The sequence below is a fragment of the Ursus arctos genome, unplaced genomic scaffold (genome assembly GCF_023065955.2).
Source record: "Ursus arctos isolate Adak ecotype North America unplaced genomic scaffold, UrsArc2.0 scaffold_36, whole genome shotgun sequence".
NCBI lineage: Eukaryota > Metazoa > Chordata > Mammalia > Carnivora > Ursidae > Ursus > Ursus arctos.
The window spans coordinates 21,728,941-21,742,072 of NW_026623050.1; the positions used below are offsets into that span (position 1 = coordinate 21,728,941).

General features: G+C 35.4%; 1 protein-coding gene across 4 annotated transcripts in view; it reads left to right on the plus strand.

The window, feature by feature from the left end:
* Positions 1-13,132, plus strand: part of TCF12 (transcription factor 12) — a 374,787-nt gene that overhangs the window by 51,880 nt on the left and 309,775 nt on the right. The gene's annotated exons all lie outside the window — the stretch shown is intronic.

Below are 13,132 nucleotides of genomic sequence, written 5' to 3' on the forward strand. Positions count from 1 at the left end.
TAAATCCATTTCTCTCCTTCCAGCTTTTGTGTTACTGTCACTGTACAGAGAACCGATGGTTATCAGAGGGGAGGTGGGTTCTCTATCATCAAGAGTCTGTTTCTTGATTTGTCCCTGTTTCTCTCTTTTCTTCCCCCTTCGCTCATTTGCTTTGTTCAAGTTTCGCATATGATTAAGATCACGGTGTTTGTCCTTCTCTGACTTATCTTGCTTACCATTGTACTCTGTAGTTCCATTCATGTTGTTGCAAATGGTAAGATTTAATTTTTTATGGCTGAATAATATTCCCTTTTGTATATATATGTGTCACATCTTTATCCATTCTTCAGTCAATAGACACTTTATAGCTGAATAATATTCCATTGCATATATATATTTATCACATCTTTATCCATTCATCAGTCGATAGTCAGTGTCTTGGCTATTGTAAGTAATGCTGCTATAAACGTAGGGGTGCACATATCCCTTCAAAATAGTGTTTTTTAAAAATTATTTGGGTAAATATGCAGTAGTGTGATTGCTGTGTTGTAGGGTAGTCTTGTTTTTTTTGTTTTTTTTGAGGAACCACCATACTGTTTTCCACAGTGGCTGCACCAGTTTGCATTCCCCCCAAGAGTACACAAGTGTTCCTTTTTCTCCACATCTTTGCCAACACCTATGGTTTCTTGTGCTGTTGATTTTGGCTATTCTGACGTGTGAGGTTATGTCTCATTGTAGTTTTGATTTGCATTTCCCTGATGTTAAGTGATAATGAGCATTTTTGCATGTGTCTGTTGGCCGTCTGTATGTCTTCTTTGGAGAAATGTCTGTTCATGTCTTCTGCTCATTTTTTTAATTGGATTATTTGTTTTTTGGGTGTTGAGTTTTATAAGTTCTTTATATATTTTGGATCTAACCTTTTTTCAGATATGTCATTTGCAAGTGTCCTTTCCCCTTCTGTAGGTTGCCTTTTAGTTTCGTTGATTGCTTGTTTCCGTGCCGTGCAGAAACGTTTTATTTTGATGTAATCTCAGTGTTTTATTTTTGCTTTTGTTTCCCTACCTCAGGAGACCTATCTAGTAAAAAGTTGCTAATGGCCAATGTCAGAGAAGTTATTGTGTGTTCTCTTCTAGGATTTTTATGGTTTCAGGTCTCACATTTAGGTCTTTCATCCATTTTGAGTTTATTTTTGTGTATGGTGTAAGAAAGTGGTCCAATTTCATTTTTTTACGTGTGGCTGGCCAGTTTTCCCAACACCTTTTGTTGAAGAGGGTCATTTTCCCATTGTATATTCTTTCCTGCTTTGATGACCGTATAGTTGTGGGTTCATTTCTGAGTTTCCTCTTCTGTTCCATTGATCTATATGTCTGTTTTTGTACCAGTACCATACTGTTTTGATTACCACAGCTTTGTATTTACAACTTGAAGTCCAGAATTGTGACGCCTCTAGCTTTGCTTTTCTTTTTCAGAATTGCTTTGGCTATTTGGGTCTTTTGTGGTTCCATGAAGATGTTAGAGTGGTTTGTTTTAGTTCTGTGAAAAATGCTGTTGGTGTTTTTATAGGGATTTCATTACATCTTAGATTGCTTTGGGTTAATATAGACATTTTAACAATATTTGTTCTTCCAATTCATGAGCATGGAATGTCTTTCCATCTCCTTGTGTCCTCTTCAGTTTCTTTCTTCAATATTTTGTAGTTTTCAGAGTACAGGTCTTTCACCTCTTTGGTTAGGTTTATTTCTAGGTATGGTATTATTTTGAGTGCAATGGTAAATGGGATTGATTTCACTTTCTGCGGCTTCACTGTTGGTATGTAGAAATGCAGCAGTTTTCTGTGCATTGATTTTGCTTGCTGCAACCTTATTGAATTTGTGTTTTCAGTTCTTTGGTGGAGTCTTTTGGGTTTTCTATATAGAGTATCATGTCATCTGCAAATAGTGGGAGTTTGACTTCTTCCTTACTGATTTGGATGCCATTTATTTATTTATTTATTTAATTTATTGTCTGATTGCTGTGGTTTAGAGTTCTAGTACTATGTTGAATAAAAGTTGTGAGAGAGGACATCGTTGTCTTCTTCCTGACCTTAGGGGAAGAGCACTCAGTTTTTCCCCATTAAGGATGATGTTAGCTATGCGTTTTTCATATATGTCCTTTATCATGTTGAAGGTATGTTCCCTCTAAACCTACTTGGTTGAGAGTTTTTATCATGAATGGATGTTGTACTTTGTCAAATGCTTCTTCTGCATCTACTGAAATGATCATACGGTTCTTATCCTTTCTCATAGATCATGTTGATTGATTTTTGAACACCAAACTACCCTTACAACCCAGGAGTAAATCTCACTTGATCTTTGTGAATGATCCTTTTAATGTGTTGCTGAATTTGGCTTGCTAATATTTTGTTGAGGATTTTTGTGCTTATGTTCATCAGGGATATTGGCCTGTTCCCTTTTTTTTAGTGGTGTCTTTATCTGGTTTTGGTTTTATGGTAATGCTGTCCTCATAGAATGGATTTGAAGTTTTCCTTCTATTTTTTGTAAAATTTTGAGAAGAGCAGGTATTCATTCCTTTTTTAAATATTTAGTAGAATTTCCCTGTGAAGCCTGGACTTCTGTTCTGGGGAGTGGTTAGGTCATTTACATTCAAAGTAATTACTGGTAAGTATGTATTTATTGTCATTTTATTAATTGTTTTGTGGTTGTTTCTGAAGATTTTCTCTGATCCTTTCTTGTTGTTCTCTCATGGTTTGCTGATTTTCTTTAGTGACATATTTGGATTTCTTTCTCTGTGTTCTTTTCATATTTATTAATGGTTTTTGGTATATGGTTATAATTGGGTTTCTATATAATCTGTTCTGCATATAGCAGTCTATATTAAGTTGATGGTCATTTAATTTTGAAGTCATTCTTTTCTCCTCCCCATGTTTTAGGTATATGTTGTTATAGTTTACATCCTTTTATTTTGTGAGTTCCTTGACTAATTTTTTACAGAAATATTCATTTTTACTGCTTTTATGTTTCCTAACTTTTACTGTCGTTGTTGGTCTGTCCTTTCCACTCAGAGTCCCCTTTAATATTTCTTGCAAGACTGTTTCAGTGGTCATGAACTTTTTTAGTTTTTGTCTGGGAAATTCTTTAGATCTCCTTCTATTCTAAATGATAGCCTTGCTGGATAGATTATTCTTAGCTGCTGATTTGTCCCATTCACCACTTTGACTATATCATGCATGCCACTCTGTTCTGGCTTAGAAAGTTTCTGTTGAAAAATCCCCTTGTAGCTTTATGGGTTTTCCCTTGTAAGTTACTGTCTTCTTTTGTTTTGCTGCTTTGAATTTTTTTTTAACTATATTTTGCTAGTTCAATTATTGTATGTCTTGGTGTGAATCTGCTTTTGTTGATTTTGAGTTCTCTGCACCTCCTGGTTGTGGATATCTGATTCCTTCTCCAGATTAGGAAAGTTCTCAGCTATTATTTCTTTAAATAAATTTTCTGTCCCCTTTTATTTCTCTTCTTCTGGGAATCCTATAGTATCGGTGTTAATGTGTTTGATCGAGTCACTGAGTCCCCTAAGTCTGTTCTCGTTTTATAAAATTCTTTTTTCTCTCTTTTGTTCAGCTTCATTACGTTCCATTGCTCTTCTAGGTTTTCAGTTCATTTCTCTGCTTCTTCCATCCTGCTGTTCATTCCATCAGGTGTGTTTCTCATTTATTGAGCCCTTAATCTCTACTATCTTATTCTTTATCCCTGTATTAAAGATCTTACTTATGTCTTCTCCTCTTTTCTCAAGTCCAGTGAGTATCCTTATAATCATTACTTTAAATTCTCTATCAGGTATGTTACTTATATCTGTTTTGCTTAGGTCTCTGGCTGTGGCCTTGTTTTCTTTTATTTGGGATAAATTTCTATTTCTTCTCTTTTTGTCTAAGTTTCTGTGTCTGTTTCTGTGTGTTAGGAGAGTCATCTGTCTTCTGTTCTTGAAGGTAATGGCCTTATGAAGAAGAGGTCCCATAGTGCCCTGCTGCTAGTGTCCCCTGTTCCCTAGGGCCTGGCACTTCCGGGAGTATCTCCATTGTGTGCTGTGTGTGTTCTGCTGTTTTGTCCTGGCCACTTTATCATTAAGGTCAGTCAGTGACCTTTTTTAGGCAGTGTTTGGTCCCCTGGCCTGAATGTGGCGTGTTCTAATTACATGTGTTCTGGTCTGCTTGTGAAATGAGACCTGTCACCACTGTCAGCAGAACCAAAGCTTTAAAAATCCTGTATTGGGAGACATGGTGTGAGCAGGGGTTTGGGCCACTCTTCTTGGGGAGGGAGCCTGCTGTGCTGGGACTAAGGCAGTTGTAACTGTGAAGGGCATTTCCACTGATATGCAGGTGGGTAGGGCTTGATGTATGCAAGTTAGGTAGAGAGTTTTGGTGCTGTGCTGGTTCTTGCAGGTTGCTTCTTGCTTATGCTGAGGGGTGGGAGACAGAAAATGACATGAGCTAGTTCCTTTGTTCCTTGAGGGGGTCTCTTTGTGAACTCTGTCTCTCTGGAATGTGCTCTGAGATGAGCAAATGATCTCCCCACTGTGTGCCCCAGGCTCTCTTCAAATCACCGTTTCCGTTTCCGTATGTCTGTGGATTGTTTGCCTGCCCTCTCTCTAAGAGCAGCTCAAGGCTCTCCTGGCTCTCTCAGAGCCAAGCACACTGACCTTTAAAACGCCAGACATTGAGCTCTGCTGGTTTCAAAAACTTACAAAATTTGGCCTGTTTTGCTTTCCAAGCCAACTGCTATGGGATTTGGTTTTCCCTGTGTGCTCCCCTGTGTGCTGCTAGTTTGTCTCTTGCCCTTCTTGGTGACTGCTGCTCCCTCCCCACCGCAGCAGCCATGATCTCTTTCTCTTCTAAAATGTATTTACATACTTCCTACTTCCTCTGATGTGGCCTCTTCTCTACCTTTTGTTGTAGAGTTTGTTCTCCTAGTCGTCAGGTCAGTTTCTGGGGTATTTATGATTTTGATAGTTATCTAGTTGTATTCAGGGAACCAGGTGACTGTAGGGGTCCTCCTCCTCTACCACTGTCTTCCAACCTTCTCATACATTGTTATTTACATATCTAGAAACTGATTTGTATTTTTTTAATATCTTCCATGTCTTTAATACTTTTGAACATATGAAATAGTTTATAATAACTAACTTAATATTCTGATTTGTTAATTGTTTACATCTGTGTCAGTTGTGGTTGGATTTAATTGATTTTATTTCTACCCCTCTGTATGGTTTGTACTTTTCTGCCTCTTTGTATGGCTAGTAATTTTTTATTAGTTTCTAGATATTGTGAATTTTACTTCGCATAGTGTTGTATATTTCTGTATTACTAAAAATGTTGTTGAACTTTGTTTTAGTTTGTAGTTAAATTACTTTGAAGCAGCTTGGTCCGTCCTTTCTGGTCTTGCTTGCTAAGATTTGTTAGATAGCTGCAGAGCAGTGCTTAGTCTAGGGCTGATTATTCCTTACTACTGAAGGAACTTATTTTTGTGTGTTCTACCAACACCCCAGGATTCATGAAGTTTTCCATTCTTGCTGCTAGGAGCTGACACTGTTACTGGCCTGGCACTGTTACCTTTGATTTTGGGGGGTTATTTTTTTCTCAGGCTTCCGGTAGTTTCCTTACATATATGTGTTGATTAGTACTCCAGGAGAACTGTCTGTAGGAATTTGCTTGCTCTCAGTCCTGCACTTTGATTCTCTGTCCTGTTCACTCTGTGAGGTCCATGTCCATATTTCAACTCAGTGAGTTCATCATTCTCCATCTTCATTCCCCTTCTCTGTACCTCAGCCTGGAAACTTCCTCAAGTCAGTAAATTTGGTCATTTGTAGGGCTTATATAATTTGTATCTTGCCTCCTGGAGATTAATGTTCTTTGTTGCCTGTTGTCCAGTGTCTTGAAAAAGCACTGACATTTATTTTCTTCATTTTATGCTTTTTTTCGGGCAAGAATGTAAATCCAGTCCCTTTAACTCCATGTTATCTGTCTTTACTGGAAACAGAAGTTCTGCTTATTTATATTTAAGTTAGTGTTTTAAAATTTTTAATTATAGTTGACATATACTATTATATATTTGAAGTGTACAATATAATGATTCAGCAGTTATATATAGTACTAAATGCTCACCATAGCAAGTATAGTTACAGTGTCACCATGCAAATTTATTACAGTATTACTGTCTATATTCCCTATGTTGTAATTTTTAATCCCCATCACTTATTTATTTTATAACTGAAAGTTTGTACCTTTTGGTTCCTTTTCACCTATTTTGCCTAACCCTTCTCATTTCTCTGGCAACCACAAGTTTGTTCTCTGTAATTATGAGTCTGTTTCTGATTATTATTTATTTGTTTTGTTTTTTTTAGATTCCACATGAAAGTGAAATCATATGATATTTGTCTTTCTCTGACTTATTTTACTTAGCATAATTCTCTCTAGGTCACCCATCCAGGTTGTCATAAATGACAAGATTTCATTCTTTTTTATGGCTGGATAATATTCCATTGTGCACATGTATCACATCTTCTTTCCTTCTATCACATCCAGTCATGTATCAATGGACACAGGTTGCTTCCATATTGTGGCTATTGTTAATAATGCTGCAGTGAATATAGGAGTGCATGTATTTTTTTGAATTAGTGTTTTTGTTTTCTTCGAATATCCAGAAGTGGAATTACTGGGTTGTATGGTACTTCTATTTTTAATTTTTTGAGGAATCCTCACACTGTTTTCCACAGTGGCTGCATCAATCTACAGTCCCACTAATAGTGCACTAATGTTCCCTTTTTCCACATCTTTGCTGACAGTTGTTATTTCTTGTCTTTTTGATATAATTGTTCTGATTAATGTGAGGTGATGTGTCATTGTGGTTTTGTTTTGCATTTCCCTGATAATTAATGATGTCAAACACCTTTTCATCAGTCTGTTGGCCATGTCTTCTTTGGCAAAATGTCAGTTTAGGTCCTCTGCCCATTATTTAATTGGATTATTTATTTTTCTGGTATTGTATGAGTTCTTTGTATACTTTAATTAACCCCTTATAGATGTACATTTGTGAATATCTTCTCACATTCAGTAGATTATCTTTTTGTTTTGTTGTTGGTTTCTGTTGCTGTGCAAAAGCTTTTTAGTGTGGTGTAGTCCCAGTTGTTTAGTTTTGGTTTTTTTCCCCTTGTCTAGGGAGACATGCAGAAAAATATTACTAAAGCCAATGTCCAAGAGTTATTGCCTATATTTGCTTTTAGGTGTTTTATGAAAACTTTATGTTTTCAGATCTTAAATTTAGGTCTTTAATCTGTTTTGAATTTATTTTTGTGTGTGATATAAGAAAGTGGTTCAATTTCATTCTTTTGTGTGTAGCTGTCCAGATTTCCCAGCACCTTTATTGATGAAACTGTCTTTTCCCCCATTACATATTTTTGCTTTAAATTATTTTTAAGAAAGAAAATTCATTTCCACAGTTGCAGTGGCCACATTCTAAGTATATTAGGCCATGTATTGTTGTATGTAGTGTGCTCATACATATATTAAAAGCTCACATAAAAACTGCAGTTAGCTTTTTTTTTTTTTAACATAAACATTATTGAGTTTATGTTTAAGTTTATCTAACTTTTATTTTATTTATTTATTTGAGAGAGAGTGAGCAAGCAAGAGAGAGAACACAAAGGGGGAGGGAAAGGCTGAGGGAGAGGGAGAAGCAGACTCCCTGTTGAGTGGGGCTTGATTCTCATCCTGGGATTCCAGGATCATGACCTGTGTGGAAGGCAGGTGCTTAACCAACTGAGCCACCCAGGCGTCCCAGATTCCAGTTTTTATAGGAGAAGAACCTTCCACACATAGGAGACCATTTTCTTCTAAGAGTCTAATCCATTGTAAATTGAAGAATTGGAGACCGTTTAATCAGTCTTTTAAGTTTCTTGTTTTGACTTGGCTGTTCAGTCTACTTAATTGTTGAGAAAAAAATTTACATTCAGATATCATATGTCTACATTATTGAAATGGTAATGTGTGTTCTTTATCACTTAATAAAATTGTTTTTAAAAAGGGCTTATTTTGGTGATGGTGCAAGCAAATACTGAATTAGATGAAGTTCACAGGCCATCTGTTTCATTTAATTTTGGTCTTAAAAATAAATAGTGGAAACCTTGTTCGTTTTTTTGAAATGACAGTTAATCTGAATTATCAGAGTAAATAGTGCTGTAAGGTACAGAATCTCTTTTATCAATGAAATCACTATCTCTGAGTTGTAAAGCTAGGAAATATATTTGTTAAATATGTAATTTATTTGTATTCTGACTTATCCCCAAAAGAATTTGAGTTGGACATATTCCCTTGTTGTAGAAAAGAAAGATTAAATTAAAATTTACTAGCTACTCATGTGGATTTTTAAAATAGGGATTTTTATTAATAACTGGATTGTGGAATTTGGTTTGACTCATTTTTACAATAAAATTCTATTTTTAAGTAATTTCAGAAGTCTTACAAATGCATAGAGCAAAATTTAGGTTTCCAGAGATTTGATTCGATATTTGAGGTATTTTGGTAGTTGTATCCAAAATTACTTTTGTTAACCCAAAACTGTTTTATTGTGTCTTATCCTAATTATTTGAGATTTAAACTATCCTTTAAGATTATATAAAACCATTAGTTAAGTAAGCAAGTACCTGTTCTGTGTTAACTGTTTCAAGGATAAGAAAGATATATTGAATATGGTTAGTATAGTTCCATATATTTAAGAAGAGAGACTTTTATACTATACTAGTAATTCTAATACAAATATAAACCTTTTGGTATTCTTGTAGACATGTTAGAAAAAATACTGTGAAAAAACTTAATGAATAAATGGGTTAACCCATCTGTCTTTTCCCCCTTGTGTATCTAACCTTATTATTAAAATAAAAACCACCAGAGTTAAGACTCTAGTTATATTTGTATGAGCAGTCTCAAGATCTTATAGTATAATGTCTAGCACAGTGTAGTCAAATACATAGTATTACGCATGTATTATTAATATTTGGGGGAATGAATGCCCGAAAACTGTTCCTCTTGAGACTTTGTATTAGTAATGGTTAACTTAGACTTTCCATCATTTTCAAATTGCAGGCCATTACCTGTTAGTGAGTTGAGAAAACATTTTAGTGGATCTCACACATCATGATAAATGCAACAGAACACAAGCTGTGAGAATGCATCTCATGTACTTATAGGATTGTGTTTATAAAGTTTTAGTTTGTTACATAAACATACATTTACATATACTAGGTGGTGATATAAAATATATTTAACAGCGGATTGTAGTAAAAAATACTACAGCAACAGCAAAACAACAACAACAACAACAAGCCAACAACAACAAAACCCAACACACACACACACACACACACCCCCCAAAAAAACCTTTGAAAGCCATGATCTAGTAGTTAATTTTAGCTGCCAGTTTCTCTTTACTATTTTGTAAGGTGTGAAAATGATTGGATTTGCACATCTGAGGTGCGATGGGTTTGGTCTTTGTTAATGCTGCTTTGCAAAATGCTTGACACTATGGCTTAAACTTCATTCCAGATTCTTGTGGGATAAAAGGTCTGTTATAACCGTTTTTGTTCTAGGTAGACTTTAATTTTTCAGGTAACTGACCTTTAACACGTTAGACATCTTCCTTTATAGAAAGAGGGTAGCTTCATTAGCATTGGAGGCAATTGACATTTCTACCCATATCAAGGAAAAGATTCCAGAAACATGAAGAGAGAAAGTAGAATGTAATTTTGTAAAACCAAAATCAAAAACACAGTATCACAGAGGAGAAAGTTCTTCCAGTTAATGATGTAACCTACCTGCACCTCAGTTTGCAAAGAAAAAGGAGATTTTTGTTACTTGATTTCTCAGGTTATTTTCTGATAGAAAATTTGGAACTTTGTAGACATCTTTACCTCTCTTTCAGCTCTAGAATTCCATCAATTATTTGAAATGATATTATGGACAACTTGACTTTCAGGAATTCAGAACCCCTAATGAATTGGAAATGAACTGCATTCATTAATATGTGTGTATTTAAATAATTTTCCATGAGCCTGTCTGGTCTCTTAGACAAAGTTTACAAAGAAGAATTAAATGCTCGTAGTCTGCATATTGGAAAAAAAAATCTTATAACTTTCCTTAAAGTGAATGTTTCTTTGAAGCAGATTTAATTTGTATCGATGTGTCAAGGCCAGTGTTTTTCACTCCCTGTAGAATTATTTTTTGATATTGTAATGAAAATCGATTGCAAAAGATAAATTCAGCTTTTAAATACTCTTTTTTTTTTTTTTAAAGATTTTATTTATTTATTCGACAGAGATAGAGACAGCCAGCGAGAGAGGGAACACAAGCAGGGGAGCAGGGGGAGTGGGAGAGGAAGAAGCAGGCTCATAGCGGAGGAGCCTGATGTGGGGCTCGATCCCATAACGCTAGGATCACGCCCTGAGCCGAAGGCAGACGCTTAACCGCTGTGCCACCCAGGTGCCCCCAGCATTTAAATACTCTTTACTCTGACTTTTATTTTCTAGGGACACAAATAGTTCTTAAAATTGGGGTTATTTTCAGAATCTTAGCAGGTCATTGACTTCATCACACTTTTTTAGTGCTTGATTTTTGGATTTTATTGTTACGGTATTTGCTGTTAACCCGAGAGCTACTTGAGCATAGAAAGCATGGCTTACTCTGTTTGGGAATGTGGGGCGGTAGAAGTTGAGTATAGATGAAAAAGTAATTCCTTTAGGTCAGAAGTATTTTACATCTGGAAACATATACTTGAACTCTGGCTGTGATTTTTCACATGTGCCATTTATTAGCAAATATATTCTTTATGAAATTTTGGCAGAGTATACTTTACAGTGTCTACCTTTCAGAGCCTCTACTCTTTCTTCCTAAGGAAAGCTTTAATTCTAGGCAGAATTTAGTTTTGTTTGTTTAAATAAGGTGTTAAATCTTCACTCAGGGTAGGGGACATTCTTAACCGAGGGATCACATCTGTATTTTTATTTATATATTTTTTAGGAAAGTGTTTTGAGATATATGAAAAGGGAGAAATCTTTGATCAAATTTGAGTTGGACTCAGGATTTTATTTAATTGGCTTTCATACTTTAGGACATCTGCTTTATAATATGAAAGGACGTTCCCACCCACAATATTCTGTCCTCCTCCTTAGATGCAGCTATTTATTTTGAAGTAACTGGTTCTCCATGAATTGGCAGATACTGTTGATACCTTGTATTACAGCAAGTAAAAATTGTTATGACTGTGACACAGGATATTCCCTATGCCTTGAAGAGGAAATAGGCTGAGTTTGAACATTGTTCATGTATGTATCATAGGGTGCTGCTAAACTTGGTTCCCTGAGAACATGAGATTGCCATAGCAACAAAGGCTCTTTCAAGGCAGAAATCTTGGCAGAGCGGTCAGGTCTTTTGAAGTGCTGGGTGTGTTGATAGGAAAGGATCCAGTCAGCAGTAAGCATACAACTGTAGGCCAGCACAAGGAAAATAAGCATTTAGTTTTTAGCTTTAACTTGAAAGCAAATATATTTTGAGTTTCCCCCTATGCTAATCTTAGCTCCAAACAAATATTTATATGAGGTTTTCTTTTCACATGTATGCTGTTTCAAGAACATAAGTTTCCAAGCATGTGCTGTGTGATGTTTTAGCTGGCCTGAGATTGTCTCAATTTTTGGAAAAACCAGTGTGGTGTAATGCATTCTAATATTAATGCGTTTTGGTATTAAAAACAGAGTAGATAAAAATCATTAAAAATTACTCAGTTCAGAATTTGGTCTTTTTAAAAACTACTAAAAAGCAAAAGTAAATCTTCAAACTCCATGATTTGCCTACTGTTCTCAAGATCCTTATTTAACCTAACCAACTTTCTCTCTTTTCTACACCCTGCATCTCAGCCTTCATCATGGTTTTGCTCTTGTGGCTGTTCTTGCAGCTTCTTGTTTCTGTGTTTCTGTGTTGCGTGCTAGACTTATTTTCTTAATAAGCTTTTTGTTGCTAGGAATTGCGTCCTGCACTCTTGTGCCTTTTAAGAAAAGACCCGACACATGGTTAGGACCTAGTATAAACTAGTTTATTGAAATAATGTTGATCAAAAAATCATATTCAAATAATAGACCATTTAGCCTTTTAATCGGTTGTGTATGTAGTCACTGTAGATAGTGTACTATCTTGAGGATACTGTGTTATTTTTAATGCTTGATTCCAGGGTGGATAATCATTTGTATAGATTTTTTCCTGACCATGCTTCTTCATCTACACTGATGAACCCAGAAATGATTTGGATGACTATTTTCTCAATTCTCCCAAGAATGATATATAACTGGTATCATTTTAGATGCCTAGGAGGGAAGTTAATTCAGTACATACAGTGAATGACTTAGGGTACGAGGGCTTAATTCTTATGTGGAATCACATTTGGAAATGGGATGTATATGTCATTTCTATATTATATTCAGTTACCTCATCTGTGGATGACTTGTTTGAATTTTTCCATATGGTACTTTTACTGTTCTCTTCTATTATGTCTTTTTCCGAGAAATAAAAGCTGATAAAACTTTTAAGGAAAGCTGTTCCAGGGACCAAGTAGAAGTTTTGCCGTTTTGATTTATTAGAAGCTATTGAAATGATAACTCTGTTTTAAGCATGGCTACTGTCTGCAAATGCAAAATACAGTTCCTACTTTTTAGACTAGTTGAAAAGGGAAAACGTTTGGTATTAAAGAAACTTGAAAAAAATTTTCTCCCTCTAATCTAAGAATGAAGAGGAAGATAAAATCTAGCTGCTGAATCAGATATTTAAGATTATTTTCTCCCATCTGAAAAAGAATCCATTGGTTATTTGCATGCATTTTATACCAAGAAATGTTGAACTTCGTCCCTTATTTTTAAAAGTAATTATTCATTAAAGAAGGATCTAAAGTACATAATTAAGTTCAAAATTCACATTTAGCTTTTTGCTTTTGTTTACTGAGCAGGCTTAGGGGAAATGCCCAGGGCCTTAGCGGGGGTCCTAAGGTCTTTTGGGGCAGATAAAACTTTAGGGATATTCCCTATTCACAGGATAGTTATTATTCCCTTAATACAAGTGGAGTAAAGAAGC